Raw genomic sequence first — 18,537 nt, forward strand, 5'->3', positions numbered from 1 at the left:
ATCTGGACCGTGGGCTGTATTTTGCCCATCTCTGGCTTAGGAAGTGGACCAATTAGTGCATAAACATTGTGTAACAAAAGAATTCCAATTAGCACAGCTTCGCCTAGCTTCAGTTATAAACAATTAGGTACATGTCAGTGTTTATCTTAACAGTTTATAAAATCTTCTTTATAGTCCTAGGGGACAGCACACACCAGATACATTAGTTGTAGCAGTTAGGACTATGAGAAAAAAAGCTTATTTTGTCGAACTTAATAGTCTGTGTATGGTGCATCAGCAGGCTAGCTTAGAAGGTTTTTATTAATCTTCATTTTTCTGAAGTATGAAACAAAGTGTGTGGTTTTCTTACTGTTGTAAATGGCCCTTTGTGTTTTACAGCATATGAAAAAAAACTATGGTTGGTAATATGTATTTTGATATCATTATTATTTTACTCCTTGTTTTATTAGATACTAACACTGGGTCAGATGCTGTAGAGCAGGGGTCAGCAACCAGATATAACCCATGAAGAGACTTGACTCAACCCACCAGCTTGGGGAATAGGTAAGGTAGCAGAGGGAATGTCCCCAAGGTCCTACTGCCTGCCAAATGCATACTACACAAGGATACATACAGACATTCAGGGCATTTATAGATGTGCTCCAGGAATGGGGGGTGTGGTGGGGGGCACTTTAATTCAAATTTTAGTTAAAGTGCCGCTGCAACCATTTTTCAGCATGGGTGGAGTCTGCTGGAGCACAGTAATTATGCTGGAGGCTCCAGCATACTTGATTAATTACAGTGTATCAGAGCAGTCTTGCTGCATGTGTAATGGCACCCTCAGTTTCTCCTGAGAGAGTTGCTGCTCTCCCAGTGGAACCCACAGGTATACAGACATTCAGGACTTTCTCCCACAGCAAAAATGGCCAATCTGGGGGGAAAATAATTGAGGAACACCCAGGATTAAAAAGTTCCTGGGAGAGTTTCTTCTATAAGAGTGAACATCTGTACATGTACCTTCTGAGAGAAGTCTCAGCATAGTTCTGCAGCATCCCACTGTGCGTGGCTCTCAGCCCCTGCACTGATCCAAAGAGATAGTGTGTCACTCCAGCTAAACTGCTGCTCTCTGCAACCTCCTGCCATAACCAGCAGGACTTTCTTTTTGGCCAGCCAAGACAAAAATGATTTTCTAACTATTTCACAGTAAAGAGTATGGCATTGTCCTCTCTGATCTACTGATTACATGAAACTGTAAACAACAGAGAGCTAAAAGACAGATATTTTAAGCCTATGCTCCACAGGCAGAGTTAAGACTATTTCATGTACTTTAAATGACTGTGTTCCATTCTTTTAATTTTAAGCTTTTACTGGCATATTTAAAAAGCCCTTCAGGTAGATACACATTATTCCTAAGAGCTATCAAGACATGTACATGACTAAAATGAGCGACCTAACAATATTACTGTATACAAGCTCACTTACTATGTCACGTTTAAATAAGGACTGTCATTTTCTTAAGACAGAAAGCCTGGCTTTACTTATGCCTTACAGTAGGAGTTAGCAACTTTTTGCCACTGAAAGTTGCTACTTGCAGCCCAGCCCCTGCTGTAGGCCATTAATTTCTGTATTCCCCACCATCCCTTCTATGATCCTCAGATGTTGCTGAAGTAATACAGAAGGGGGCAGGAAGGAAGATCCTGAGGACCTGCTGAAATCTACTAGGCTAGCATTAAGGAACTAGTACAGAGGCTCCATGAATTTTATTCTTCAAATTTGGGACAACCAAGAGATCCCTTGGAACCAACATCATGACTATGTTCAAGAAAAGAGATAAGTCTGTGTGAGAAAACTGTCAAGGTATTGCTTTTCTTTCCACAACAGAGAAAATCCTTGTCTGCATCCTCTTGAACCATCGTCTTCCTCTTGCTGAGAAAATCCTGCCAGCATCTCAGTGTAATTTCAGTTCATCCCATTGGGCAGTTGACATGAACCTTGTTGCCCATCAAGGAACCTTGTGGAAAGTACTGGCCAGATTGGGTTGGCCTGAAAAATACACCAAAGTCCTAAGGCTTCTTCACAACCAGGTGGCTGTGACTGTTCTTTGTAGCAGACCCCAGACAGATTCATTTGTCATCTAAACTGGGATCAAGCACGGATGTGTCATCATACCAATTTTGTTCTCTATTTTTTTACCATCATCCTGGTTCTCATTAAGGACCACCTCCCTTCCAGAATTGACAGTGGATGGAGGGCTCATCAGCCTGGGTCATTTTCACTCGAAGACCAAAGTATTTAAAACAACTATCCTTGACCTTCAATATGCTGACAACTGCACCATCCTGGTGCACACTGAGGAAAACCTCAGTGCTAGACCTTTTCAGTGAAGCCTGCAGAACTTTGAGCTGCTTTCTCAACATTGAGAAGACTGAAGTGCTCTATCAGCCTGCCCCAGGCTCTGAATGTGACCCCCTCCAAATTACCATCAAGGAAAAGACCCTGGAGGTAGCTGAGCACTTCTCTTACCTTAGTAGCCACCTCTCTCAGACTGAACATTGATGAGATCTAGCACACGTTCAGTGTATTTTTTTTTTTTTATTGATTACAATCTCTGGAAAGAAGATCTAGGTCTACAATGCAGTGGTCACCCCCACTCTCGTTTAGAGGTGTGAAATCTGGGTGACCTACCATCATCATCTCAAGAGTCTAGAGAGTTATCACCAAGGATCCTGGCTTTCTCTGTTTAAAAATCCAAAATTATCTGATAATAATTTGTCGTCGTCCCCCTAAATAGTGCCCCCCCAATTCTCTGACTAAAAATTCCCAAAACTGCGATTTTCAGTGATTAAAATGAAATGCCATTATATATATATCAGTTGAACACAATTTTTTATTAATATAGTTACAATTTTAAAACAATTTGAAAGCCTACCAGTGCCTCAATGATTATAATGAAAGAGAGTATAAATACCTATATAGTTTGGCATTTGATTTTGGTTTTATAATTATGGAAAATCAGCGCTCCCCCTGCTCCCTTTGCTCACTAGCTGCAGGTCTAGCTGCAGCTGTCCTCCCCCTCACTGCTCTGTGGTGCTGAGCAGCCATGATATGCCAATGTTCCTCACTCCCAAGCCACAGCCACCCCCAGCCCTGCCAGTGCCTCTTACTCCTGACCCACAGCCCCCTGTCCCCGCCAGTGCTCCTCATGCCTGACCTGCAGCACCCCCATCCCCAGGCCTCACCCCTCATTGTGTGGGGAAGAGGGTGGGTGTGTGGGGCAGGGGGAGTGCCCAACCATAGGTGACATAGTAGGCAGTGTGTCAAGGGGGCATGGGAAGGCTCATGCTCCCCCAGGTTTTTTGCACCCACAGTGAGGACATAAGGTTGCAATTTGGCGAGACCAGCATGGGCAGGAGCTGCCTCTGTGGCCCAGTGGGCGGGACCTGCTGCAGGAGGGAGGCATGGGGTGGTGAGATTTGTTGCCACTTCCAGGACCCACATACCAGCCATGCCACTAGCAGTACCAGGAGTAATGGACTGGGGGCGGGGAGCGAGAGGGGAGTGAAGCTCTGCTGCCCTCACCTCCTACTGCCAGCCATTCACATGTCAGGCCATAAGTCTACCCTGCTGCCATGGCCTGGCTGCTGCTCCCTTCAGGGCACTTGTGCTGCCCCCCACTCCACCTCGCTCCTGGGATAGAGCTGTGACCCAGAACATGAGCTGCTGGAGGAGTTGAAGGCAGTGTGGCTCCAGTGTGTATCATTTGCGTTGCTGGTGGCGCAATAGATCTCTCCACCCACCCACACTGGGTCCTGCCAACTGGGCCATGGACTGCCCATAGCAGTCCAGCCAGGCTGCAGCCCCCCATGCCCTCCTGATGGATTGCCTATGCCCTCCAAGCATTTCCTATGCCCTTCTCTGTCACCTCTGTCCCCCCTACCCCACCCCGTGTTGCCTTTGTCCCCCCATAGACTTACTTGTGGGGAGCTGTGGGACCTGCTTTCCACCATGCTGCCATGTGCATGTGCGCATGCATGTGGCTCCCCCTGCCTCTGATCACTCTTCTACCACTCCCCCCAGCTCCAAGCAGCCCCTTGCAAGCTGGAACTCTGTCAGCCTGCAAGGGGAAACCATGGGTTTCCTACATTTTTCTCCCTTAAAGAAGAAAATCCAAATTTTTCCATAGGAAACGGAAAACTCAGATCCCTGGTTATCACCAACAATGCCTCCGGAAAATCACCTGCATCAAATGGGCACATTGCTGCACAAACTCCAGCACCCTTGTTGAAACCAGTGTTACCAGCATTGCCACCATCAGGAGCTGAGAGAAACTGTTTGCTAACCAATTTCAGTGGCACTGGAACCTCAACCAAATGGCAGTCCATTTCAAGGTAAAGCATCTTGGTCTTGAAGCAGAGAAGTGAGAGTAGAGGATGGAAAAGGAAAGGAATCCCAGTCTACAGCCTACTCTCCCCTGTGGATAGGCCTGCAACTTCTGTGGATGGATCTGTAGCTCAAGGATTGGACTCTTAAGTCACCTCAAGATGCATCAGTGAGTTGTAGTAGAGATCATCCTTGAATTGAGGGATTGTTGATGAGGGCTGCTACCACAAAACCCCTGACAGCAAAAGAGAATTTGATGTATCAGAGTTGAGTTTTGTGACACCTCTGACATGTCCCTACATTTCCCTACATGAAGTCTTCCCTAGCCATGGAGAATACAGTTGGAATGGTACTGGTTGGGAATCCACCTTTCATACTGTCAGTATGCCAGTTGGGCAGGTGAATGGATCGGATATTCAAGGCAGCTGATCATGCTCATCAAACATGGCCTGATTCAAAATTCATTGAAATCAGTTGGGAGCCTTTCAATTGAGACCAAAGACTGAAAATAAAATGTTATTAAATATAGAAGTAACTGGTTAATTGAGATAAAAACTATGCCATTAAGAGGGAAAGAACAAAAGCTAATATAGTGATTAACTACTATATCACACTTACTGTTACAGTACTTGACTGATTTTGGTCCCTCTGTCTTTAAACTTCTATAATTGTCTATTGCCAACAACAAATGGGGCCAATATGGTAGCTGTGAATTAGCAGTGCATATAAAGTCTCTGCCTTGGCACCTTTTACTTTGCACTCACAACAGGAGAAAGTTGGGCAAAAAGTGGCATAGCTCCTGTCTCTATGTACCATCAGAGAATCCTTCTTCCACAAGAGTGATGCCACTGAAGCTAGATAATGCCAGGTTTAGGATTAGATCTTTCTTGTTTGGAAAGGCAAAGATATTGCACCACTCCCACCAGTTAGAGGGGATTTTTTTCCCATTAGAGTATTACAAATGTGTCTATTTAGAATATAGTAGATAGGGGATACATGCTCAGAGTGTATTTAATTTGCATATAGTAAAACAGTCCTGCTGATATTTCAAATTCCAATACAAAGATGATTGAAAGTAACATAATGACTAACTTTTCCCCCCTTTTCTTCATTGTGCATCAAAGCTTGTTGGAAAGTCTCAGATGGACCATTTTTCCTTCAGGAATACGTTGATTCCAGTGAAAGTTTGGTGGATCTTTGCTTAGCTTCTTTTCTGCTAGCTGCCTCACTAATTTCTTGGTACCCATAGTGCGGGGCTGGTTTCAAATCAAAGGCTCCCCTGATTCATAAGGTTCTTGGTTCCTCAGCTAATTGAGCTTCCATGGAACTGAAGCTCCCAGGATTTCCAGGTGTCCCAGCTCCCTGACAGCTTATTAGGCATTTGGGACTGTAATTTATTGAAAAATTTCTTTCCCCCCCAAACTGATTTCCTCCCCCCACCCTTTGGTGATTGTCCAGTGTTGACAGGCCAACTTTGACTACAGAATCTATTACAGCTGCTTATTATTTTAGATCTTGACCTAAAATGTAACATTTCCCCCAGCAAAGCATGCTACTGTTATGATAGCCTGTTGCAGCTTGTTGAAATAAAACATTCCCCCTAGTGTAAAATGAGAACATTAATATTTCATGTGGGAACATGACTTCGGCTTCAAACTGACACAAAAGGTTTGCAAGATAAAAACAACCTAAAACTCCAGCAAGCCCCAGCAAAATGATATTATATATGTGCACGTGTGCGTGTGTGTGTGTGTGCATACATGCATACATACATGCGCACACACCCACACACATGCACACACACAACAAATATAATTGTTATTGAAAGCACTTTTAAAAAGTTGAAATCTATTTGCCACCACTTATTTCTTGGATGATATAATATCTGAATCCTGAAGCTAAGTACTTTTCCAGTGGGGAAAAATATCTTCATTTTGCTATTCTCAGTAGAATTATATTTTTTGTTCCTCTCTGATTTATGCAAATTGAATCCCTTATATTCCTATATAAAACAGACATTTTACCATGAACTTTTGATTCCTTTCATCTATCATTCAGATCTCTCCTTGTGGAGAGATCCTCACTCTTGAAGAAAGCTGGCTTTTCAGTTTATTTAAAGGGTTTAGTTGTCTTCTTTTGTTTAAAAGTTGTCTTGGTTCTTTCTCGCCTTCCTTTTCTTCCTTCTGTTTTCCTTGCAGAGCCACTTTTGAAACAACCTTCCCTGCAGCATAAGTTTTAATCCAAAGTTCAGATTCACACACTATCACTCTTAGCACAATGCATATTCAAGGTTCTTAAAAATCCAGTGTTGTAGAGATGCAGTGTGGTCTCAAAGAATGATCATAGGACTAGGAGTCCAGGTCCAAAGTACAAGCTCTCTCCCACTACTTGTTTTGTAGCCTTCGGCAAATCATTTTATCTTTTTGTCTGTAGTTTGGAGTTACAAACTTGTATACCCTGCACAACTGCCATAAGAATGAACTAGTCAATGTATGTATGGTCTTTCATACATATAGAGTGCTGCATAAGAAATATCAGACAAGATTCTCAGAAGGGATAAATGAATGTGGTTTGGTCTAATGTAATGGAACTATGCTGGCTTACCCTGGATCAGATTCTGGCCCATGTTTGTGATGTTGCAGTACTATATGGTATGCATTACAGGTTTTTGTAAACATTAATACATTTATTGTAATATATATAACTATATAGATATGGTTGTAGCAAATAAATAGTAATACTGAAAAAAGATCTGTAATTTTTTTTTTCAAACATTACATGCACAGGAACAGATTTTACAATAAGTATCATTTACAGTACTGTCACTTTATATATGCACAGGGTCCAAAATCTTCCTGCACCAGTGTTGGAATTCAGCTAGAATTTTTTTCTAAAAAAAAAATACATGGTCAGTTCTGAATCTCTGAACTTTTATTCACTCAAAAAAGATAATTGGCCTTAAAGCTAATTTATTTTTGCTAGTAAAACTATGGGTTTTTTAGGGCTTTGGAAATGACAGCAGGGAATTCTGAGTACTACAGCCAAGAAGACCATTCCTCTCCCCTTTGAATCTGCAAAATGTGTTAGCTACAGTGCTGTTGCAGTCTATTAGAAATTCTTGCCTAAAATAAATGAATGTTTATAAATATTAAATACCTAAGTCATAAGTATTTACATGATTTCCACTGATTTACAATTATTTTACTTTTCTAGGCTGCGTCCAGAAGAGCGCAGCCATGCAGCACATTCATCTATCCTTCATGCTGCAAGGGAGCAGTGCAGGGTTTGTTTGGTTTTTTTGACCCCTGGATGCCCAGGGGTCAAAAAACCCACGCCAAAAAAAGTGAAGCAGTGCATGTGGAGGCAAGGTGCACTGCTCAAAACTGGAGCCTGGCCAACTAGACCTATGCTCTGGTTGCTGGTCAGACCCCGAGCGGCAGGATCACCGCTGCTGCAGCCCTAAGAGGCCCCTAGCACCACAGATAAGGCTGCTGGAGCCAGCCCGGTGCTGGTCCCAGCTTCCCCTACCCCACTCGGGGTTACCTGCTGCATGCCAGAGGGCGCATGGCACAGGCCACTTGTGCTGCTGCTAGTTGTCACCGGGGAACCAAATGTCTGTACTCGTGTAGACATGGCTGTATTGGTTATAGAGAATCTTAACACAGGAAACAGATATGTGAACCTATATTACTCATTTTATCATCTGTTGGTAAAGCTGTATTCTTGAGGTTTCATTAATGTCACTGTAACACCTGGTTTTTATATTGCCTGACATGTCAGAGAGCAAGAGGTGCAGAGGTGCCATGCACACATGCACTGTCAGTCTGGTTTGTTTTTTTTAGAATTAGTGCACGTGGAATTCGGACCCCTGTAAAAATCATTAATTTGACCATGAACATAATAAGTGAAAGGCGTTTTGGTCAAGAGGTTCATCAGGAATGGGGTACAAGCAATAGAGCAATTTTTATTATTTATTCTTTCAGGGATTTTACAGGTAAAGTACTGGATTAAATAGGATTTTTAAAATGTCTCTTTTTGACCGCACTGGTAAGAAGTGCCACATTTCCTTTTTGTTGAGTTCCTGTTTGGAGTAGACAGAACCGATGTTTGGCTTGGAAGCAGGCTGTACTTGGCTTGATGGCAGGAAGTACTGCAAGGTTTGCTACTGACATTTAATACTTGATGTTTCTATCATCTCTGAGGCCAAGGTCTGATTTTTTTGTTTTGTTTTGTTTAATTTTTTTAAAAAAAAAATCAGAAGTTATATTATGTATTTGGCAAGAGATCTGGAAATACTGTATTCTGTTTCTTATACTCCTGACAGACCCATGCATAAATCCAAGTCCCCTGAATCCTCTGTTCTGAATAGTTCTTCACTCAGGAGTTTAAAACCTGAAGTAAGTTGGTTCCCACAAATCTGTGGCGGGTCTTTGTCATTATAGTACTTGAACTAAGGAACTTATCCTTCCAGTTATTCTGGTTAAAGAAAGCCTCCCTTTTCATCATACATATGCTTTTTAATGTTAATTTGAAAATGAAGAGACATTGGAAAAAAGAGGACCAAGCTGGTTTTTATGAAAATACTGAAAAAATTGCTGTATTAGCACATTTTTGTGCTTATCTACAAACTTGCTATGGCAGGAATTTCCATATTCAGAATTACTTTTCAGAGATTTCTGAAGAAAGGAATATATTATGGATTATTCCTGTCAAAGGTGTGAGTTCCTTCAATTTTGATGTTTTAAGGCCCCCTTTACACTTTGCAGGTATTTCGCAGTTACCTTGAGACCAGGTGTATGTGCAGGCATGATAAAAAGCTCCAACCAGCTAAAAAGTTAGACCTTGAAAATGGTTGCTATTGAGATTTAATTTGCCCATGTGGTGGGGCCTCCCCTGCAGCTGGGCACCCCATCAGTTAACAGGGCTCCCAGCTGCAGTGATACAACCCCCAAGCCCTGGGCATTGTGAAAGCCTTGGCCCCACATGGGGCTCTTGGTTCTGCCTGAGTTTTGTATGCAGCCGGGACCCAGAGTCCTGCAGTGGACATGTTTCTGGGTCCTGATTGTGTCTCATGTGCAGCCGGGAACCAAAGCCCTGTCCACTGCAGGACTTTCTCAGCCCTGCATGGCTGGGAGCCTCTTCAACAAAGGGGGCTCCAAGCCATGGGTGCCTGCTTCTTGTCAATGTAGGGGGAGCCCTAAATTGGGCTCCCCCTACACCAGCAATAAGGCACAATTGGATCTAATGCATAATCCCACAATTGTACTTCCTGCCATGCTTGTATGGTGTGACAGGAGGCACGATTATGTGGATCGTGGATAAGGTCCAATTGCGCCTTTACCTGCATGTGTGGAGGGGGCCAAAGTAACATACAAAATATATAAGTAGGAAATATCTGAAAATGTCCATGTATGTATGAAAATATATACATGGACATAGTTCTTCAATGATGGAGAATATAGAAACTGTATTGAAAGTAAAGGACATGAAAAGTATTCAGAGATTATTCTCATTTTAAAGCACAAAAATGTATTTTGTGAGAGAGAAGAGTTATTTTGATGAATGGTGTAAACAGCTGATATATATTTTTACATGGTCTCTCCTTCCTGAAACCTTAGTTAGAAGCATGAAGCAGTTGCCTATGTAATCTTATCATTTGGAACCAGGTGATGCTACCCTGGGCTACCTTTTATGACACATTGAATCAACCTAAGTAAGAATTGGATGATAAATAAAATCAGTTTGGGAAAAAGAATCTTCCTGACCATGTTAGTTTGTTAAAATTTGCAATATATGTCAGCTTTGTTGTTGGGTAATATTATGTTATATCAAATATTCAAGCATTCATAATGCATAAACATCTGTTCCCCATCCCCCTGCTGCCTTCCTCTTCCTCCCCCCCCCCTCGCCCTGCCATATGTATTGCTACAATGCATTTTCCTAAATAAAAATAACAAGACTTCTGGTCGCTCTTGCTCACATGTTTGCTTGCTCTCATTCATGTGCACACACTCTTTCTCTCTTTTGCATGTGCATGTTGTATTGCAAAATTGTAAAGACCAGTTTTTACACTCTGATGCAGGGTGACAGCTGATCAAAAATTGAATTCGTTAATTCAGAATATGAAGGATTTTCTCTGTCCTGCTTGAATGAACCAGATATTTTAAGAAACTCTTGGCTGGAATACCAAATTGTGTATTTTGTGACTTTGCTTTTACATTGTAATTTACTTGGGCAAGTATATGAAGTGTTATCAGATAATAAAGGGAGGAAAGACTTGCCCTCTTGTCAGTATTTTTCTGCCAAAATGTTATGCTGCATGCTTTATATGACCCTCAACTTGTTATTAATGGTCAAAAAGTATCCTGTAAGGGGGTGGGATTAAAGTATACTCTGCTTTTTGTTCCCTGAAGAATGATTCCCTGTAGAAACCTTCCTGGATTTGTACCTGGAGCTGAGGGGTAACAGAAACAAAAGCAAACCTATATTTTTAATATCTTATTTAAAAAAAGAAAATGTAGCTGTTGTAAGGTGTTTATCTCTATTAATGCAAACAGTGATGCATCACCATTCTGCAATTATTATTTTATGGTCCTTCTGCGGTCTGATGCATTGCAGTATTCTCTTCCTGTTGCTTTGGCAATTGGGAGTTCAGCCTCAAATGATATTTTCCAGCAGATGTGACTATCAGTGCTTGTTTATTTTTAGCTGGAGATTGTGCACCTTGATCTCAGTGGGAAACTTCCTGTGCTCATTGTCTTTTACAGCCAGTTGTAAAGGCAAGTGGCTTATAATGACCTGCCCTTATTTCCCCTCACTGGTTCCAAAAGACACAGGAATGTCATCGTCAAATGTTATAATTTACTCTGGGACTTTCCGATGAGGACCTCACAGGTTTAACCTTTCCAAAAGCTGTGTTTATTCAACAGGGTAATAGGATTGTAAGCTTGACTGTTAGGGCCAGGAAGTCACAGGATCATATCTCATACCTTGGGTGGTTTTATCATTTTATCTATTGAGCAGTCTTCTGTTTCACTTGTAGTGAACCTACATTTTTCAAGAAAGAGTATATCCATTACTTCTGCTTAGAAGTAATTTAACCCTAGTGACTCCGTGTAATTTAACAACATAATCTGACTTAATGTGTATTTTTAATGTTTCATCCTACTTTTAAAATTTCACAACAAAGTGTTACTTTAAGATATAAGGCAGGAAAAAATATTCAGAAATATCACAAGTGGTCTTCTTTTAAGTTGCATGACAGCTATTAAATACTTGGCACAATCCCAGAATTTATTTTTATGAAAGCTTGTATGCTATAATTAATCAACTTTCAGTAAACTTTGTGTGCATGTATTGGGTGGGTGGGTGGGTGTATACCTACAAACATGTATTTTGGGAGTCAGTTTAGAATTGGCTTGAATAGAACATTGTAGTATTCCTATGTACCAATTTGGGGATATTTTTATTTTACAAGCATATACTCCTAAAACCAGATCGGTTTGGTTTGCATTTGTATTATACAAATACCCATGTTATTGGTGAAAAGAACAGTGTTTACATTCTCTTACATTTGTGAACAGTACTGTTTTGGGTGTTGTTCTGTTATAGGAAAAGCAATAAGCAAGCAGATTCATATCCTGTTATATTTTTTAGAAGTTCAATAATACATTTTTATTAATTAATAAAAATACGGTGTTTGAGATGCATCAGAAAGTGAGCATTTTTTATTATGTGCTCTCACATGATTTGTTTTCTCATTATAGGGAAAAGGCTGCTTGTTTTCTAAAGTCCCTATATGACATATGGATAACTAGCTACAAAAGATTAACTGCTGAAATAGATCTTTTGCACTAGTGATATGCAGGTTATATTTGTCTATGTCAAGTGGTCTAGACTTTTGGGAATTCTTTTTTAGTTTGCCTTTTGTGGATGTCCATGAAAGCATTAACAACTTAACACCTTTTTGCCCAGAGCTTTCTCCTGTATGTCAAACAATAAAAATCTATGACTTCTAATTTGCTGAATATTTTGGTAAGTTAAGAGACCACTGGCAAGTACTGGGCTATCTAATACTTTGAGACTTTTGGTGACCATTATTTCATAGTAACAGTCTCCTCTTCCAAGCATTTGCCATGATGGAATGCTGAAAATGTCTTACTATTTGGTTTCTGGAGAGTGGACCTGTATTATTGGGATGGCATCTTTTGTCTGGCTGAAGAATTCCTGATGGTCCTGGCATTTAGTTTATTCTTGCCCTAAATCATGTGCTTGAAATTCCATTTTTATTAAGCACCTAAGGGTCTTCAGGTGGCTTTACCACAGTAGACCCAGCCATAACAAAAATAATATTGTTTCTAATATTTACCCTTGAAGTAAATATTGCAGGTATTTATACACCCTCAAGCACTATGATTTAGGAGGCTCTAACTGCATCAATAATACCTCTCTCCATTTTAAACAGTAAATATAAATTGAGTAGGGAACCAAAAAACTACTTATATGCTGCAAGTAAAGCTTAAGTTGATTTAAGGCACCTAGGGCTACATACACGCATTTATATAATTTGTGTGGATTCTCCCAGGTTTGTTCTGCTGGTAAAGAAATTTACCCAGAGCCTCTTTTACAGACATTTGAATGCTGATGCTCTGAAGAGTGGAGAGCTTGTAGTGTTGACACTGTGCAGCTGGCTGCAGGGCGGGGGCACTGTGTATACATCTCAGCATGCTATGAAGGCTCCCATAATCTGCCTGGTGACAGATGACAGCAGTGCATAGGTCTGACCCAGACTGCCAATGGTCAGCTTATATTTCCCTGCAGCACAATGTGGGGAGTGTGTTCTGCTCCCTGCAAGAGCAGCAGAGTCCAGCAAGTGACACACTGTATCCTTGTGGGGGCAGGGAACGGAAGATGCTGGAGGACTAAATGCTCTTCTGGACATTTGTTCTGCCAGGAGAAACTTTCCTGAGAGTGATTTAACCCTAATTGTTCCCAGGTTTTTTTCCCCTTGGAGTAGCCATTTTTATGCTGGGAGAAAAAGCTTGAACATCTATACATTCCATGGTTTCTCCTGGGAGAGCAGCAACTCTCTCAGGCGAAACTAAATATTTGTATGAGGCCTAAGTTTAAGTGAGCAATGTGCCAAAAAGCTCATAGCTTAGGTGCCTCTTAATACATAGGTGCTTTAAGTTTTTTCCAGTAAAATTGCTTGGTTCATAAAGATCTGCTTCTGAGTTGCCAGCATCTTGGCTAAGCTAATCATTTCTGTGCTTTCATTCAGACAGCTGTTTGGGACTCATAAACTAGGTGTTGCTCTATTTAAGGCCCAAGAGCCCCAGTTGGGTAGGCAGGCATAGAGTACATGTAATATTCACAGGCAGCATTGAGATCAGTACAAAGCATAGCAGCCATAGCCATTTCCATGCAAAAATACATTTGAATCAGAGTGTAGTAGTGTTGTTGTCCACCTTTTATGTAATAGCCTAGAGCAGTAGTTGTCAACCAGCTTCCTGAGGCATGCTTAAGCCTCTTGTGGCACCCCAAGATAGCATGGCATCTTGCTCGAGAATTACTGGCCTGTAGATTAGAACATTTGCTCAGAAGGTGGCACTTAGGATAAGTGCTTTCCTCAGTTTGTGGTGGTTTACTTCCTCACCTTTCATATTTATGAAAGTGCCTTGACACTAAGCTAGAGGCTAGTCTGCATGTGGGCACCCTCACAGTTTCCTAATGTTGTGCCACTGTGCAGCCAAGAATTTTATGTGACCAGAGGCACAGTAGGCAGAAGGAAGCCTGACTTTTTAGTTTGTGGATGAGGGCACTCCCTTGGGATTTGAATGGACCTGGCTTCAAGTCTGTGGTTTTAAAATACAACTTCATCCTTACATCCAGAATAGGATTTCAAGTATCATACTTATCAAAATCCAGGTCACGTATAAGCATCTCAGTCTAGGAGAAAAATGAGATTTTTAGATGTTTTCTTCAACATTTCTAATCAGCTGGTTTCAGCTTCTCTTTGCTTAGCTTGCCTGCTGTTGTGAACCCCATTATTATGTGCCTTACTCTTCACATTAGTTGTATAGGGACCTTAGGTGCACAGCTCGTTTTTTTTTAAATTTTACCTAAAAGTTCTAGATATGGGACACCAAAAAATCAGCATCACTATGCCCAAAGTGCTTTGTGGATCTAGCCTTATGTCTTTTGCTCAAAGGACATGGTTTTTGTTAGGTTAGTGAATTCTATCCAGCTCTCCTTAGTCCCAGGCTAATGCCTGAGCCAGTGAACCATTCTTTCTCGTCCTGGATTCAACCTGACAGACTGTAGGACAAATTGCAAAACATCATAGCTAATTTTACATTCTGTTTTCAGTATGGAGCTTAGGCAACTTTTTATTGAATTTAATAAGTTAGATTCTGTTACAACATGACAGAAAGTGACCAGGTTCATCAGGGTTGTGAATTCTTAGAAGTCTGTTTTTATTCTGTATTTGTCCCAGGAATTTGCTTCTTTTTTACAGTTTAGCCAGTTTTATATTTCTCCTACTTTAAGGGCCTGAATATTGTTCTTGGATGCACACGTATATTTGGAGCTATGCATGTTTCATGAACAGAAACATTTAGTTACAACATAGAATTTGTAAATCCCAGTATTTTACCAGTTGTTTACTTTTGCACCCAAAAGCAAAACAAAATATTTAATACCTTAAGTATTATAAATAAAAATGTCACTGCCTAGCAACCTAAGTATATAGAAATTTGTGTTATCCTTCTACTTTCATTACACTTAAGAGGAAGTATCACCTATTCAGCCATATAACTTAAAATACTTTGCAAAGTAGGGTAAATATAGTCCTCCCCACTTCATGCACAAGAAAAATGAAGGAGAAAGTTGCAGTGATTTGCCCAAGAGCACAGAGGGGAAGAGTACGAGAACCAGGTTTTAATTATTTGAAACTAAGAACAATATTATCTTGCTTCTTCCAAAAAGGTGATTATTTCTTCTCAGCTGCACACAGTTGAGCTGTATGCCCGTCTGTATGGAATTATCTTCTTCAACGTGATGCCAGCTGTCATTGACTAAAAACTTAAATCCTATGTGGGGGGTTTCACTTGTGACCTAAACTCTTTCACTTATGATACCCTTGTTAATGCATTATATAAATATTCCAAATTTACTTACGATAAATGTCAAGATGTTGGTAAAAAGGAAATATAAGAAAAACCGAACTAAAATGTCATTTGAGGAACTCCACCTGTTTCTGTTAGACTGTTCTTGTGCACTCATGGTACAGATCCTGAGGGAGGGAAGGGGAACATGTACCTACAAAGCACTGTAGAATAGCACATCTTGGCCTATGAAAGGAGAGATGGTGAGTCTGAACAACCTGAAAGAATGGTTTGGCATTCCTGTGGCTGAGGGGCACTGCTTTTGAAGAAACAAAAGAAGAGATGGGGAGGAGCTTGGAAGCTGGCTGGGGTAGTGGGAAGGAGAGAAGGAGACCTTATCCGTGTTTTTCCAGGTGTTTCTTTTGTAATCTTTGCTTTTTAGAAGAAGAGAGGCAGCAAATCCAGTCATTCAAAAAGACAAGTGACAACAAAAGAGAAAATCTAGGCTTCTTCTAGTATGCCTTCATTGACTACTTTAGTGCAGTTATTGCAATTTCACTTAATTTTTAATGCTTTCTTAATTACGGTATGTCTGCCATACTCCCATTCCTTGTCATTTGTTCACAGTTACTTTATTGCTATTTAATGTTTTATCACAAGTGTTACTTTTAAAGTCACTTGCAAAGTACAGAAGCTGTTAAGAGATTATGCTAATCTTATGAATTGATTGAAACTGTTTTTTTCTGTCTGCTGTGACGAAATATTTGTTGGAAATCATTGTAGAAATATGCAATTTCTTCACTGATCAGAAACTGACAGAATGGCATTATATCAGTGTCTGTTTTACTCCAAACCTTTTATGCTTTGAAACATGTATGATTGATGAAAATATTAAATGTGAATATACTTTAGAATATTTAGATTGACAAAAGACACAAACTAATTTATGTCCTGCACTTTTATTTTTGCCCGGGGTCTTTCAGAATGTTCTGTATAACCAATGAACATGATGCAAGAATTAAAACCTCTTTCCTTAGGGGTTCCCAATCCCCTTAGCAACCCTCATCCCCTTCTCCAAGCCTAAAAATGTGAACATATCTTGTTCTTTACTTCACCATTAAAATTATTCCATACAAATTAAATGACAAATATCTTTAGGGCACTTTTCATTGCAGATGTTTAATGCACACATTTTTGTGGAAGGATGTCCTGGAAAAGGATGTTCTGTGCTCTGAAAAATGATTGGTGCAAGATCTATTGAAAATCTTGGCATTTCTTTATTTATACTTAAATTGTTTTAAGATAGTTTTTATTGTAAGTAGTAAATCTGTCTAGGAGTCTGTATTGCTGTGTGACGGTGACTAGTTATAGTTTTTGGCTATGTCCACTGTTATTTTGTCTGTATAAATTTCCTTTAACATTGTTTTTTTTTACTACTTCCACTGCCAAAAGTGGGGGGGAAAAGAGAATTCAAATATTGTTTCCAAAATAATACAATGAAAAGCTGATTTTGGGTAGGAACATACTCAGTGAAAAAGGCTGATTCAGAGTTTGGCTTTGTGAACACATTAGAAGTCTTTTACAGGTTAGTCCCTTTACAATGAAAGGTGAACCATCTCATTTTAGCTAGCTGTCCTGTATGCATTTCAGGTACTATCAGTAACGTCCTCTGCAGTCTCCGGTTCTGGTGGCTTTTGTATTGTTTTGCTATGGCTCTTCTAGTCATTCATGCAAATTGGCAAGCTGCTACCATACATATTTTTACCATTTACAGAAAATCAGCAAAGAAAGAGCAATGTTTTAGCAATGTGTACATTAGTTGCATCTGATACTACAAGTATTTCACCTATACAATAGTAGTAGTACTGGCGAGGTATCAAGATAAAAATTAACCCCCAAAATGTGTTAACGTTTTATATTACGAGCTTTCCAACCTAGTACTAATGATCTTGAAAAAGTGCTCTCTGATTGCAGAGTAATGGCTAGATTACATTAAACTGAATAGAGGACTTTTGAAGTATCACTTTTCTAGACTAATTTGCATCTTTCCTGTGTATGTTTAATAGTCAGCATAAAAAGAGAGAGCGTTTGAAGGGTACCGCTATCATCTTCCCGTACTGAAAGAACTTCCTATGTTAGATTAGTGTTTTGGACTAATAATACCTTCATTCACATAGGGGAAAGGGAAGGAGGGTGTCCATTGAAAATGAAATGATTCAACTGTTTTTAAGATGGGGGTGTAAAGTGTCAACACAACGCTAATACAGGCCTTGTTTCTTTATACACTAAGCTGCTTTTTTGTCTGTTCTATAAAATACTAGTTAGCACCGTAATATGTAAATATAAAAAGTAATATGTAAGTGACAAAAAAGTAGAGTAAGCAATTGAAAGATGTTAATGCTTGTTTCTATTTGTGAGTGGTGCTGCGTCTGTCCTTTGGGGTGGCTTTTGTTTTTCTTTTAATGGCTTAACAGTTCAGTTGAAAGGTAAAGAAAATCCAGTACTATGGAAACGGTATGTCTGCTTTGCATTGCTTTGCAGTTTACAATGATGCTGTGATTTATTATAAAACAACAGAAAATAGCAAACCTCATTTAGAATCTGAATTAAAATCCTGAAATGCCTTTTGCTAATGTGAAATAATACCAGGAAAAACTTACTAATGTGGTATTTATTCAGAGTTTGAACTAGCTGTGCTGAACGATTTTGTCGTTAGATACAGAATCACTTCTTCACTTATTATTCCTGGAAAAGTAGGGAGGAATTCAGCTGGAAGTGCTTGAAGGCAAGTAAGTACACTTATGAAATCAGGAGTTTTGCATCCCATTTCCTTTTCTAAACCAGGCACTTTTACATGAGGTACAGGAAAGTAATCGGAATCAGAGCTGTATTGTTCTGAAATCCTTTTCATTTCCTTTTTCCTTTTAATACTTTGGCACCCCAACTTGATTTTGGGAATGGGTAGTTGTATAGGTTTATAGAAACTTAAAATATGAATAAATATCAACTAGTTTTGTGTGCAACCTACAATATTTTTGTGTGCGACATTTCCACCTTTGGACTTGACTACCAT

At 40.0% G+C, this 18,537-nt stretch overlaps 1 protein-coding gene and 1 long non-coding RNA gene across 2 annotated transcripts in view; both read left to right on the top strand.

Moving 5' to 3' along the window:
* Nucleotides 1–7,099, top strand: part of LOC149870625 (uncharacterized) — a 59,410-nt gene extending 52,311 nt beyond the window's left edge. The window contains exons 2-3 of the long non-coding RNA XR_016440797.1: nucleotides 450–543; nucleotides 1,636–7,099. This is a non-coding gene — a long non-coding RNA (uncharacterized LOC149870625). The remainder of the gene's footprint in view (nucleotides 1–449; nucleotides 544–1,635) is intronic.
* Nucleotides 1–18,537, top strand: part of AFG2A (AAA ATPase AFG2A) — a 343,648-nt gene that overhangs the window by 195,531 nt on the left and 129,580 nt on the right.

This window comes from Crocodylus siamensis, chromosome 2, assembly GCF_052110815.1.
Source record: "Crocodylus siamensis isolate JL-2025a chromosome 2, ASM5211081v1, whole genome shotgun sequence".
Classification (NCBI taxonomy): Eukaryota; Metazoa; Chordata; order Crocodylia; family Crocodylidae; genus Crocodylus; species Crocodylus siamensis.